Source organism: Adiantum capillus-veneris, chromosome 8 (assembly GCF_014529385.1).
Source record: "Adiantum capillus-veneris isolate H3 chromosome 8, ASM1452938v2, whole genome shotgun sequence".
Classification (NCBI taxonomy): domain Eukaryota; kingdom Viridiplantae; phylum Streptophyta; class Polypodiopsida; order Polypodiales; family Pteridaceae; genus Adiantum; species Adiantum capillus-veneris.
Window position 1 is genome coordinate 155857193 of NC_140938.1, and position 13683 is coordinate 155870875.

The window sequence follows — 13683 nt, forward strand, 5'->3', positions numbered from 1 at the left end:
TGTTGTTGCCTCCTGCAGAAAACACTAGAGAGAGAGTGCTTGCCGAAAAATGCAAACACTAGAGAGAGAAAATGCTAGCAGAGAGGGAGAGAGAGAGCCCAAAGACTGGTAATCTACATTCAACAACCTGCCAAAAGTACAAGGGGGGGATTTCCCTACTCATCTAGAAAACCCCACGATTCTAAAAAATTGGCTAAAGTGGCTAATAAACATGTAAACTCACTAAAAGTGACCTGGAACACATATTTAGTGGCCTAAGTGCAGATCACTCGAGACTCTGACCTCGGAAAATTCTAGGAACAGGAGTCCTGCCTCATGCCAACCTATCTAGTGAGCAATACCATGATGCGCACCGTCGAGAATAGGTATGCCTACCTCAAGTGTGGTCGGGCATAGCCACAAAACAGCCCTCACTTCTTCATCTGCTCCTGGGAGATACCAGAGCTACCATTGGACATGAAGATTAATTCTTACACCCTCTCTCAGCTCCTCGACGTGGAAGGAGTCTAAGGGAGATGGTATGAGAGGATAGTGTAGCCTATGGAAGAGGTTTGGTGAAGATGTCAGCAAGGTTATCCAAAGTCAGGATGTACTCTAATCGAATAGATTCATCCTATGTCTTCTTACGAACAAAATGGTATTGAATCTCTATATGCTTGTTCTGGGCGTGAAACATCGGATTTCTTGCAATGGCAATACAACTCTGATTGTCTGAGTACATAATGGTCGCCTGCTGCGGAAATCCCATCTCCAAAAATAGCCTCCGAATCTAAACTAACTCACATGTAGCACTTCAAACAACACGGTACTCTGGCTCTGTGGAAGACAAAGTAGTTGTTGGCTGTTTCTTGCGGCTCCATGAAATTGCTCTTGAGTCAAAAGAAAAAGTAAAACCTGTGGTCGACCTTTGTCCGTCTAGATCACCTCCCCAATCGGAATCACTCCATCTTCGTGGAATGACTTGTCCAAAATTTCTGGATCCTCGAACTTTGGAGGTTGCTCCACATAAACCTCCTCTTATATAGATCACCGTTAAGGAATGCCAAAACCACATCCATTTGAAAAACCAGCCACCCGTGAAGGGCAGCAAGAGAAAAAACAATCAAATAGTCGCCATACGTGTGATCGATACGAAGGTCTCCTCGTAGTCTATACCAGGTTTTCGGGAAAAGCCTTTGGCAACAAGTCTCTCCTTGTGCTTTTCCAGAGAACCATGAGCTTTATACTTGGTTTTGTAGACCCACTTGACCTTGGTCACTTTCCACTTAAGAGGCCTCAGAACCAACACCCATGTGTTGTTCTTCTTGATGGAGTCAATCTCTTTCTGCATGGCCAACTTCTGCTGAGGTAGTGAAAGTGCCTCGTTATTTGTAAGAGGAATTCTGTCCTGGATCACTAAAGAAATCAATTCATAGTTCTCTTGTAGTAACAGGACATCTACGTCGGCAAGTGAAAGTTGATGTGAGCGTCGTGAGATACCGGCTTCTCGCCAATCGGGTGGAAAATCTGAGATTGCTGAATCTCCCAGGGTCTCCAATAACCACTTCGGTAACTTGTCTGGCTTGCTCTCCTTGGAGAAACAACTGGCAAATCTGTCTCTACATCAGCACTGTGATGAGATCCACTGTCAATTGCATCTTCGAGTATGGGTGCATCCTCCTCCGTGGCCTGTAGGACAGCGCTACGAGAACAGGGGTCATCATAGGGCAAGTCAAAATCTGGGTCTCGAAGACTCGGAAGATCAAGAGTCATCGTGGAAGGCTAGTGAGCGGGAACCCCCTCTGAAGGTAAGGTCTGATTGAAGACTACATTACGACTGAGAACAATCTCCTTCTTCTTTGGATCATAAAGTCTATATCGCACTGAAAGAGAGTTGTAGTCAACTAAGATCATGCTGCGGGTCTTGGGGTTAAACTTCCCCCTTTGCTCCTTTGGAACGTGGACAAAGGAAGAGCTTCCAAAAATTATGAAATGGAAGATATCGGACTTCTTACCAAAATAGGCTTCAAATGGTGTCATCTTTGGAACTGAAGAGGTTGGAGATCTGTTAGAGGGTGTGGAGAGCCGTCGCAACAGCCTCAGCCCAGAAGGACTTAGGCAAATCTTGATGCTCAAGCATGGTCCTAGACATCTCTACTACTGTCCTGTTCTTCTGCTCCAAAACTCCATTCTCTGAAGGTGTATTGGTATTCGCAAGCTCTCGCTTGTGTTACCATGTACATGTGGTAGTGATGTGTGTGAACACACAAGGACCGCCGGGGCATTTTTTCCCTCTTTAGGACGTTTTTCCCCCCGAGCATTGTGTATATGCCCATCACTCTAGGGCTATCTATCTTTCCATTGTACACTAAGTAACACAGTCTCTATTGTGTGCCTTGAGCTTCCTTCGTCTTCTCCAAGCTGTGTGCGTTTCTCTGCAACCCTAATTCCAACAATTGATATCAGAGCAGGTTACGTCCTCACGGGCTTAGTCGCCAGCTTCTCCAGCACATGCCTGCTCACTTTCTCCGATTAGAGTGAGATTTAGCGAGCGTTCGCAGGTCGACAAATGCTCAGATTTTTGATTCAGACTCATTTTGGCCTCTTTTTCCACTACAGGCAGGTCTACACATGCTATTTTGTCATTTTGTGCATAATTTCTGTCAGTGCCATTTTCTACATAACAAGTGCCTCACAGTCTTCTATGGTTTGTTCTATATAGCACGTGTTGTTCCCGCTTTGTTTCTCCTCTTTTTGGGCAGTTTTCACATCAGGTGCAACATTTATTATGGCTGACAGCAACACAGATGTGTTCAAGATGTTTGCTACTGAGGACAGGCTGGATGGGGACAATTACCCTATGTGGGCTTACCTGATGCAACATGTTCTTGTGTCAAAGGATGTGTGGAATATTGTGCTGGGCATTGATGTACATCCTGATTTTGAGGATGTAGGCGATGTTGAGGATGTTGCAGGTCTTGCTGCAAGGATTGCTGCTATTAGAGTTGTTTTGCATATGGCAGAACAAGCTCATTGGGATGTGTAGACTCATGCATTAATTTCATTGTCTGTGAAGTGCACCATTGTTCCTCACATCCGTTCAACAAAATCTGCAAAACAGGCTTGGGATATATTGGCTAGTCTTTTTGCAAGTCGCAATGAGGCTAAAATTTCTTTATTGCGTAAAGAGCTGGAGTCGAAGATTATGCATGAGGAAGATGATATGGACACTTTCCTTGCTAGTGTCAAGGATATAAACGAGCAACTTATTTCTGTAGGTGAAGTCATTTCAGACAGTTCCCTTGTGCAGACTCTTCTTGATGCCTTACCAGATTCTTACCAGAATTTTGCTAGTACTTGGAGACTGATGACCCAAGGAAATCCTGAAGTTATCAAGTTTGATGCATTATGCACATTGCTGTTACAAGGGTCACTTTACAGAAAAAACAGGACTAGGCAGTGTGCAATTAAACATGCTTTTATTGCTTCTCAAAGAAAGGGTGGTAACAGCAATGCAGCCACTTCTTATGGTTCTGCTGCGAGTGGCAAAATTATTGTTCCTAATGCTTCTGCTAACAGCAATTTGTCTAGAAATTTTGGTGATAAGGGAAAAAAAAAATGCGTTGCCATTATTGTAAAGCTAATGATCACTTGATCAAGTCGTGTCCTAAGTTGAAGGCCAAAGAGGCTAAGAAGAAAGAGGGTGGTTCCATTGCAAATGCTGGTTCCACTACAAATGCAGCCATTGTTGAGTCTTCTATGAAAGGAGAGTGGGTTGCTGATGTTGATGCAGAATGGGCTTTTAGCATAGAGTGCACTTACAATCCTGTTGTCCATGATGCATGCTTGTCAGTTGCTGCAGATTCACATGCATGGTATTTTGACAGCGGTGCTACAAAGCACATTACCTCACATCATGAATTGTTACCTCTCTCGAGTCTGTCCCTCATGGGAATTCAGTCACTTGTGTCAACAATGCCTCTTATCCGGTTCAGGGAGTTGGAAAGATTCTGCTTACTACTGCACATGGCAGTTCCTTCACACTTGTTGATGCACTTTATGTACCTGGGATCAAGAAGAATCTCTTGTTTGTATCTGCACTTGCTAGGCTTGGACTTGTAGTCAAATTTGTGGATCACAGATGTCTAGTACATGATCTCAGTTTTGGTGATGAAATTGTTGCATTTGGCCTTTTGTGCCGTGGGCTGTATAAGCTCACTTTGTATGACAAGTGTGGACAAAATTTTGCAAATGCTGTTGCAAATTCAAGGGCTATTTCAGATGCAAACCTTTGGCATGCACATTTTGGTCATCTAAATTTTGCCAGTTTGTAGCGTTTGTAGAAATCTGATATGGTTGCTTCTTTGCTGCCTCTTGAAGCACCTGTCAAACATGTTTGTGAAGGCTGTATTTTGGGTAAGATGCAGCGTTCTAAGTTTCCAAAGGATGGTTCAGTTCGGGCCACATGCAGGTTGCAGCTTGTGCATAGTGATGTTTGTGGGCCCATGCAAACTCCGTCCTTGGGGAATTACCTTTACTTCGTGACTTTCATTGATGATTACTCCATGCATGCATGGGTATTTCCGCTTAAAGCGAAGTTCAAAGTTTTTATGTGCTTCAAACAATTTCTGGCTATTGCTGAAAATGGCTTTTTCTCGAGGGGGGCAGTATATGTCTCATGAATTCAATGCATTTCTGGCTAGTCGTGGGATAAAACACCAATGTATAGTGCCTTATACACCTCAGAAAAATGGTGTTGCTGAGAGGAAAAACATGTCACTTACGGAAATGGCAGGATCTATGGTCAAAAGTCAAGCTTTGTCGCATTCTTTTTGGCTTGAGGTCATCATGTGTGCCACTTATGTAGTAAACAGGTGTCCTACGAAGGCTTTGCAGTCTATTACTCCATATGAAGCAGGGAATGAGAAAATGATGCAAATGTACAACCTATGGGGGTTTCTGAATATGTTACAGATCAGTCTATTACTGATGTAGATGTACATGATGTACTTGATGAGGAAAGGGCTGAAAATGAGCAGGTTAGAGGTATGCGAAAATGGTTGGTGCACACTTTGCGTGACAGTAAATTGGATGCACCTTTGTCTAGTCGTACTCGTTCAGGCTCTCGCCATGCATCTTATGCATCATATTGTTATGCTTTGGTTGTGTCTAGCTTACATGATATTGAGGAGCCTCTGTCTTTTGATGAAGCACACAATTCAGAAAATTGGATGGTTGCCATGCAATCAGAGTATGATGCACTTATAGAAAATGACACATGGACTTTATGTGATTTGCCTCCTGGCAAAAATTCCATTGGTACGAAGTGGGTTTACAAGTTGAAACGCAAACCGGATGGTGAGATCGATCACCATAAGGCTTGACCTATTGCAAAGCGTTATGCACAACAAAAAGGCATAGAGTATGAAGATACCTTTTCTCCCACCTATCGTATGAATACTGTGCGTTTTCTATGTGCATTGGTAGCTCATTTTGGTTGGGATCTACATCAATCAGACATTGTTACTGCTTTCTTGAATGGTGACATATTTGAGGAAGTTTACGTAACGCAGCCTCGCGGTTTTGTCATAAAAGGACAAGAGGAAAAAGTGTGCAGATGTAAGAAGGCTTTGTATGGTTTGAAGCAATCTCCTCGTGCTTGGTATGAGAAAGATGACACTCATTTGGTCAAACGAGGCTTTCGTAACAGTCCAATAGAAAGCACATTGTATGTGAAGCGTGAGGGTGATGTACTTCTGATTGTGGTTCTTTATATCGATGATTTGCTGATCACTGGACCAAATGAGAGACATATTGCCGCATATTTAAGGCTAATTTGAATGCTATTTTCAAGATGAAAGATTTGGGCTGTTGCATCATTACTTGGGTATATAATTTAAGTAGTGTGATGGTGGTATTGCATTGTGTCAGAAAAGTTACATAGAGACATTGCTATGTAAGTTTGGACTTGAAGATTGCAAACCTATTACCACTTCCATGGAAAAAAGTTTGAAGTTGAGTCTACATGATACTGGCGATCCTTCTAATGTCACTCTTTACCAAACTGCTGTTGGCTGCCTCATTTATGTATGCAATACGAGGCTAGATATTCAGTTTGCAGTCTCACAGGTCAGCAGATTTATGCATAGCCCACAGTCTAAGCATTGGCAGGCTATCAAGAGGACATTAGGTGGCACTTTACATCTTGGCTTGTTTTATCCCAAGGGGAGATCATTGCCACCAGACTTACATGATTTTTCGGACTCAGATTGGGCTGGTTGTTTTGACACGCGAGTGTCCACAAGTGGTTTTTCTTTCATGATTGGCAGTTCATGTATATCATGGTTGAGCAAGAAGCAACCTACTGTGGCCACTTCGAGTTGTGAGGCTGAGTACAGGGCAGTCTTCACAGCTGCGGTTGAGTGTGTATGGCTCACACGCCTTATGGAAGATTTGGGTATTGGACAAGAAACTGCCAACACTATCTACACTGACAGTCAGAGCACATTGGCAATTGCGAGGAACCCAGTTTTTCATGCTCACACAAAGCACATTGAGGTGCATTACCACTATGTCAGGGAGAGGCTCTCAGCAGGAGAGATCAACTTGGCTTATGTGCCAACACAGGACAACCTTGCAGATCTTTTCACAAAGGCATTGTCTCGTGAGAAGCTTGAAGCTTTCCGCAAAGCTTTGGGCTTACTCCCCTTTGTGAACTGATCATGTCCTCAGGGCATGGCACTTCCCTTTACTCATGTGCCAGCTCTCGTTCATCGCATCACTCCAGGGGGGATTTGTTACCATATACATGTGGTAGTGATGTGTGTGAAAACACTAGGACCGCCGGGGCATTTTTTCCCTCTTTAGGAGATTTTTCCCCCCGAGAATTGTATATACGCCCATCACTCTAGGGCTATGTATCTTTCCGCTGCACACTTAGTAACATAGTCTCTATTGTGTGCCTTGAGCTTCCTTCGTCTTCTCCAATTTTTGTGCGTTTCTTTGCAACCCTAATTCCAACAGATTGATACCATGGTTCGTACAAAACTGAATGAAAGCATTAGAGGTAAACTCCCCACCTTTATCTGATCCAATGGTCTTCAATAGATGATTGCTTTCCTTCTCCACAAGTGTGTGCATGTGCCAATTCTTGAAGAGGCCAAAAGTCTCGTGCTTGTGTTGTAGAAAGTATGCCCAAGGAAAGTGGCTAAAGTCATCCACGAATAACATATAGTAAAGAGCTTTATCAAGGAAAGGGGTCTGCATAGGTCCACAAAGGTCGGTGTGAACCAAATCCAACACGGCAGTGGCTCGGCATGTAGAAAGCCTTGGGATGGATTCTTGATGTTCTTTTCCACAAATGCAAGAAATGCATTTCCCATGCTTACTCCCAATATCTGCTAAGCCTTGAAGCAACTGTTCTCAAAAAGCAAGTCGAAGGGCATCATTGTTCAAATGGCCAAACCTGTAAACTTGTAATGCCAGAAATCAACCGTGGGTATCCGAGTCGAGGAAGAAAGAGCGTGGAGTCGATAAAGGTCGTTCTCTACCAGGCCCCTTTGACTTCTATACTGGACTGCCGATCTTGTATAGATATCGAGTCCTCCATAAATATCATCTCCATGCCAAGCTTACACACCTCGTGTACTGACATAAGATGAAAACCTAGTTTTGGAGCATAAAGGACCTTGGAGGTATGCATACCTTCTCTGCCGTCGGGAATGAGCTCCATGGAACTCTCGCTGTGAATAGGTATTTCAGATTTGTCGCTGATGGAAATAGTACCACAGTGTCTCTGCATGTTGGAGAATAGATATTTTGTAGGTGCCATGAAACCGGCGCGTGGGGTGGTAGGCTTTGGCTTTCACCCAAAATTCTTTACTTTAAATACACACAGAGAGAACGTGCAAAGGAAACATGTGACGGGAATTAACACTTAGTACACACACGGCTTGGAAGCTAGAATGCTCCGAGCAGATGCCGACAACCTGTAGGCCCAAAATTGGCGCCCCTTTCGATATTTCTTTATTCTTTAACAAAGGGAATAAAACCTGTGATTTCCTACGAGCTGTCCCGCATAATCCAGGATGAAATCCACCTGTTATGGCCCGATTTTGGCAACATAACTGTACTAGGACGTTTCACAGTCAGTATCCCCACGCAATAGATGACTTTTCTGACGCATACGGACACTTTGCAAAACCTGGCGAGAATCTGCAGCAGGTTGATTTCTCAGTTTTTTGCCCCAAAAATGTGCCAGATCACCTCTACGGAGGTCCTCTCACGTCCTCGAACCTCGTTGGGGTATTAGGGACTGTTTAGAGCCGAAACCCTAAACCTACAAAAATACACAGCATGGTGTAATTCCCTGTTTTTGGCTCCGTTTTGCGTGCTTGTCACATCTGTAGCAAGTCCTCGAGCTCCCGCACATGTGGGGCTACTTGCGCTTTGAATCGAACGAGATTTCTCACATGAAATCTCTCCAAATTCACATGTACCTGCGGGGAATTAGCCACTAGCTAATCCAGTACTTGCGTGTATTGGCAGCCCGATCGGGGGGGGGGGGGGTTCTTTTGGGCCAAATGCAACATGGCAAAAGGAATGGTGCAGCACCAGGACTTCCCGAGAGGTTACCCATCCCAATACTGTTCTGGCCCAAAGCGCGCTTAACTGTGGAGTTCTGATGGGATCCGGTGTATTAGCGCTGGTATGACCGCACCACATTTATTGAGCTCAAGCCACAAATGCTTATACGTTTGTATGTACATGTCTTTGTGTGTGTGTGTCGCGACCGACCGGCATCATCCGGATGTGGAGACAGGGCCGATGACAACATTGTGACTCGACACGGTTTACGCCGGTAGATGCGATCGCAAAGGGACCGACGGGCCATGTGCGGTTCTGACAACGGGAGGACGAGAGGAATGAAGAGCCAGGCGCGCCGATGGAGACCAGCGCATGTGTGAAGCACGGAGACAACGACTCGATTTTTGCAACGACACCACGACGGGGCTTGCCCTTTGATGTCGGGTGCATCGACGGGACTAAACCGGCTACGCAACGCGACGGCACAGGTATTTTGCTTCAGGGTGGGCCGAAGGGCCGGGTGTCTGCCCTCTGACGGCTTCGTGACCCGACCAGGCTCCGCCGGACGCGATACGACAAAGAGGCCGATTACATGGACCGGGGCCAATGGGATGTGAACGGGTGTGGCGATGGGACGCATAGGGCGGACGGGCCCATGGAGCACGAAGCTAACAACGCGACCGCCGACGATATCGTGACGGGACGATTGACGCCATTGAGTGGCATAAAATGGTAACCATCTTTTTGCAACATTTGTCAGCCTACTCCATCTTTTTGCAACATTTGTCAGCCTACTCAACGTCCTCTTCCTCATATGTGTATATATTTTTCTACGTTACTAAGTTATCTAGAGTAAATTCCCCCCCTTCGTTTAACCTTTGCGGCGACACATACATTATACTCTTCCAAAAAATGTCACCTTAGTCATATATTTATATTACCACCCTTTTCTTTTTTGCTTTGTAAATAGAATAAGCATACAATAACCAACTATATACCTCCAAACTTTCTTACCTCTTGTGAATTAGTAGTAGAAAAATAATATATCCATCTTCCACCCCATATAGATAAATTCCCATGGAAATCAACTCTCCACTTGTCTTTACCAAAGATTATGGTCCCTCTCTACAAGTCTTCTATGCCCCCTACATAGGTGGCCCAATATCTCTTAAGAATATACATATAGTTTCTCTCCTTTCAAAAAGACTCCAATTGTATATTCTTTTCACAAGAAAATAATATTGGGTCCTCCTCTATTTGTTTAAGTATCATAGCCTTTTGAAAAAGCATGATTCCCCTTGGATGCATACAAGCAAAGGGCCCATATAAGAAGACTTGGAAGCAAAAGGTTTCCTAGCCTAGTGTGGACCTTCCAAACCAAATTCCTTGGTGCATGGGCGTGAAAAATAGTCCAAATTCATATCAAACATGTTGAGAAGGTCAATTTTTCCTTTTGAAGCATGTCATTCCGAGCTACAGGTAAAAAGTTATGGTCAAAATAGTGTAAATCTGTCAGATTCGCAGCAAAAGGGAACTTTAAATCAAGTAAATCAAGAGGGTGAGATCTTATTTTTCCCCTACTCATCTTCTAGAAGAGCAATGAGTGTTCAAAGTCACTTGCATGTGATGGGACCAACCTAAAGATGCTTTCTAAATGCCAAGACAGACAAGTTGAGATACCCCGCAGGAGCCACCCGTAGGGCCTCATGGTGGGGCCCACCTACATTATGCACCCCTATGGAGCCTTCACTGTCTAAAATGATATTTTTGGTGAATAAATAGTCCCTTTTATGTCCAAAATTCAATGAGTGGTCAAAGGACACTTAATTAGGTCTAATCACTTACTCTAATTAAGTATAGCAAATCCTACTCCTACACAACTATAAATAGCCCCCCTTGGAGAGACTCAAGGACACACACCTATATTTTCAACTTCATGTTGTTTCTTGATCAATAGTAGAGAAAACCCCAACTCTCCCTCTTTCACATCCTCCCTCCTAACCCTCCTCTTTGGAGGAAGTGCAACTCTATTCTCCACTCTTTCCATTCTACATTCTCTTACTCCATCAACCCAATAAATAATTTGTAGCACCTCAATAACTTGTAAATACATCATGATCTCTCTCATGGTTATGTTAATGATCATGAAATCATCTTCAAAAGTTTCAAGTGTCGCAATTCGTGATGGTTAGCCAGCATCTGTCCTCCCCTTAAAAGGTGTGCGAGAAATCAAGTAAGTGTTCTATTCTCAATTTACCATTGGTTTGTTTCTCCACACTTATTCAATTGGTCTAAAGAAATTTCTCACTCCAACTCTCTTTTGCTTCATTACATATGCATGTGGCTACCTCTCATGGTGATTTTATTTGTGTCACGGCATTGCATAGATGGAGATGAGCTCTCTATGCAAAGTGTGTTAGTTTGATGTAAGTGATTCTCTTGTGTGTTTGAGAGGCAAGTCTTGTGCGCATGATTTTTTTGATGAGTGCTTGAGAGAGGAAGAGTTTGGATGTATTATGGGTATTCTTATGGGGAGAAGGTGAATGCTATTCCACAAATTGCATATTTCATTTTGATGCACGGCATTGGGTTGCATAACCGTTGATGGTGTTCAAGTGTCCAAAGTGTATATAGAGTAAGGGGGTTTTCAAAGTGTGTTGCTTAAGTGGGTGAGTGCAAGTGTTATTTTGATTGGTTTCCTTCTCCACTCCCAAAAGAAGGTGGTGCCCCAAGTAGTGTGCGTACCTCTTTACGAACATTTTGTGAGGGTAGGCCCATTGGTTTGGGTTTAGAGGCCCCATTTCAAAAAGCTCGCCCTCATAAAGTGGTGCCCCCACTAAGGAACATATTTCCAAGTTACCTTCAAATTTTTTAGTGATGAACAATGGAGTTCCTATCTATCCATTTCATTTTGCACAACACATTAGAGTAAATGTTCACATAGATAGAAAAGTCTTTTTCCAGCAACGCATTTTTTTTATGTTTGGTGCAGAAAGACTTAGAGAAATACTGACATCACCTAATCCAATTATACTTCCAATCATCAATTATGAAACTTCTCTTGATGTTCACGTTTTCATTTTGTTTTGAAGGCAGGAACAAGGAGTGGTGAAGGGGTGCTCAAAGGCAATATGAAGGAACGAGGTCTTCAAACCAACAACGAGGAGTAGCACATGAATCACGATCAAAACAATGAACCTTTTGGCCTATTGCTCGGCAATCCATTCATATAATCATTGCAGCTAAGTTTAGGTTTCAATCTATCATAAGGAGGATATTTGGATCCACTCGCCTCAATGAAATCAATGCTTCAATTAATCCATTTATTCTACCTATGATAAAGTACGAATTAACAATGGATGTGTACATCTTCATTTTAATGTAATCAGATTTATAGTGTCAATAATCTTGTGTGGCCCGTAAGAGAAAAGTTTCTTTAAAAAAAAGAGATTTCAAAAAGTCTAAACAAAATGTCAAGTTCTTTTCCCACGTTCTGTGCAAGAAGCGGGGAAGATGCGCAAGAGTTTCTTGACAACTTGGAGATGGCACATCTCATATCCGGGAGAGATGAAGAGGAAGTAAAGCTACGAGCCTTCCCATTGGTTCTAAAAGAAGAAGCTAAAGCATGGTATGAAACCTTGCAACCCCAAATCAAGTCCAATTGGGAGAGACTGCGAGCAAGATTCCTCTCCAAGTTCGGCCAAGGTGATACTTTTGAAGGACTATGGAAATGTCTTATTGTACATAAGCAGGTATCACTTGAAGACTATCCCTCTTATGAAGCAACCTTTGTCAATCTATGGGGTAGGTGGGAGGCTACATTAGAAAATCATGGTGGTGCACCTAACTTTCTAGAAAAAGAGAGATTCATGGTTGGCTTGTATCCACTTTTAAAGGCTAAAGTAAAGCTAAAATTCCCATCCACCTTCAAAGAAGCATGTGAGGTAGCCATCATCAAGTTTAGAAAACTACACTTCCAAGCACATAGAGCAAGGGGTTTGAATGAAGTGAGTGAGAGGGAGTCTTCACAAACCATGGAAGCACCAATTAGGGCCCCTCTTGCACAATCTTCACAAATAGGAGATAACTCTCAACAAAGAGGTTTTACAAAGGCTAACTCAACAGCTTGAGAACCTCACTCTGAATCTAGTACAAGGCCTACCTCAACAACGACAACCAAGAGAAGGGAATCGCAATCAACGAAGACAAGCTCAAGAGTTGCGATGTTGGAATTGCAATGAAATGGGCCATGGCATGTACAATTGTCCACATCCAAGGTGACTTCCGGGAGACATATATCCCCCCAGACCGCCTCCTCTCACTGTGCAGCAAGAACAAGCTCAAGGCCCACAAATCCTTCGTCGACCACCACCACCAGCAAATATACCTCCCATCCCACATGAGGAGGAGGAAAGAGGAGTCAACATCATCAAGCTAGAAGAGGTAATAGAGGAGCATACTCTAAACTTTGATGTTATGCCAACAGAAAAACGCACAAGAGCACATGATAAGGACGAAGACATGAGAAGTGAAGGAACAAATTCAGCCAGAAGGGACAAGAAGAAGAAGTCAAAGATGGAAGAAGCTGAAAGTAGGAGGAAGAAAAGATCAAGGCGAAGGGAAATTGGTATCAACGAATTCCCATTGGGAAAGGAGCTAGAGACCTACAACATCCTGGAGGATTTACAAACCCAAAAGCCAAACATTTCATGGCCTCAACTTCTACACCGATCAGCCAAAGTAAGAAGGCAATGGCCAAAGTTGGTAAGTACAAGAATTCCAAAAAAGAAAGCAAATATTTCCATTAAGGTTGTGGCCTCAAAGCTACAAAAAGATGTGGAACCCATTGTGGATGCTTACATAAGGGGTAAAAAGGTGTCTAATGTATATGTTGATGGTGGAGCTCAAATGTGTGTGATCACGGAAAAATCAATGAACAGGTTAGGGCTTGAAATTACAAAGTCCTCTAATTGTCAAGCTAGGCTAGCCAACAACTCAAGTGTGAAGTGTTTGGGGATCATTGAAAATGTAAAAGTCTCTGTATGTAACATAGATGCACGAGTGGATATGTATGTCATGCCAGCTAAGGGGGAGGGCTATCCCATCATCCTAGGGAGG

At 43.3% G+C, this 13683-nt stretch overlaps 1 pseudogene; it reads right to left on the bottom strand.

Moving 5' to 3' along the window:
• Positions 1–8580: 8580 nt before the first annotated feature.
• LOC147453215 (5S ribosomal RNA) lies at positions 8581–8700 on the bottom strand (annotated as a pseudogene).
• Positions 8701–13683: the final 4983 nt, after the last annotated feature.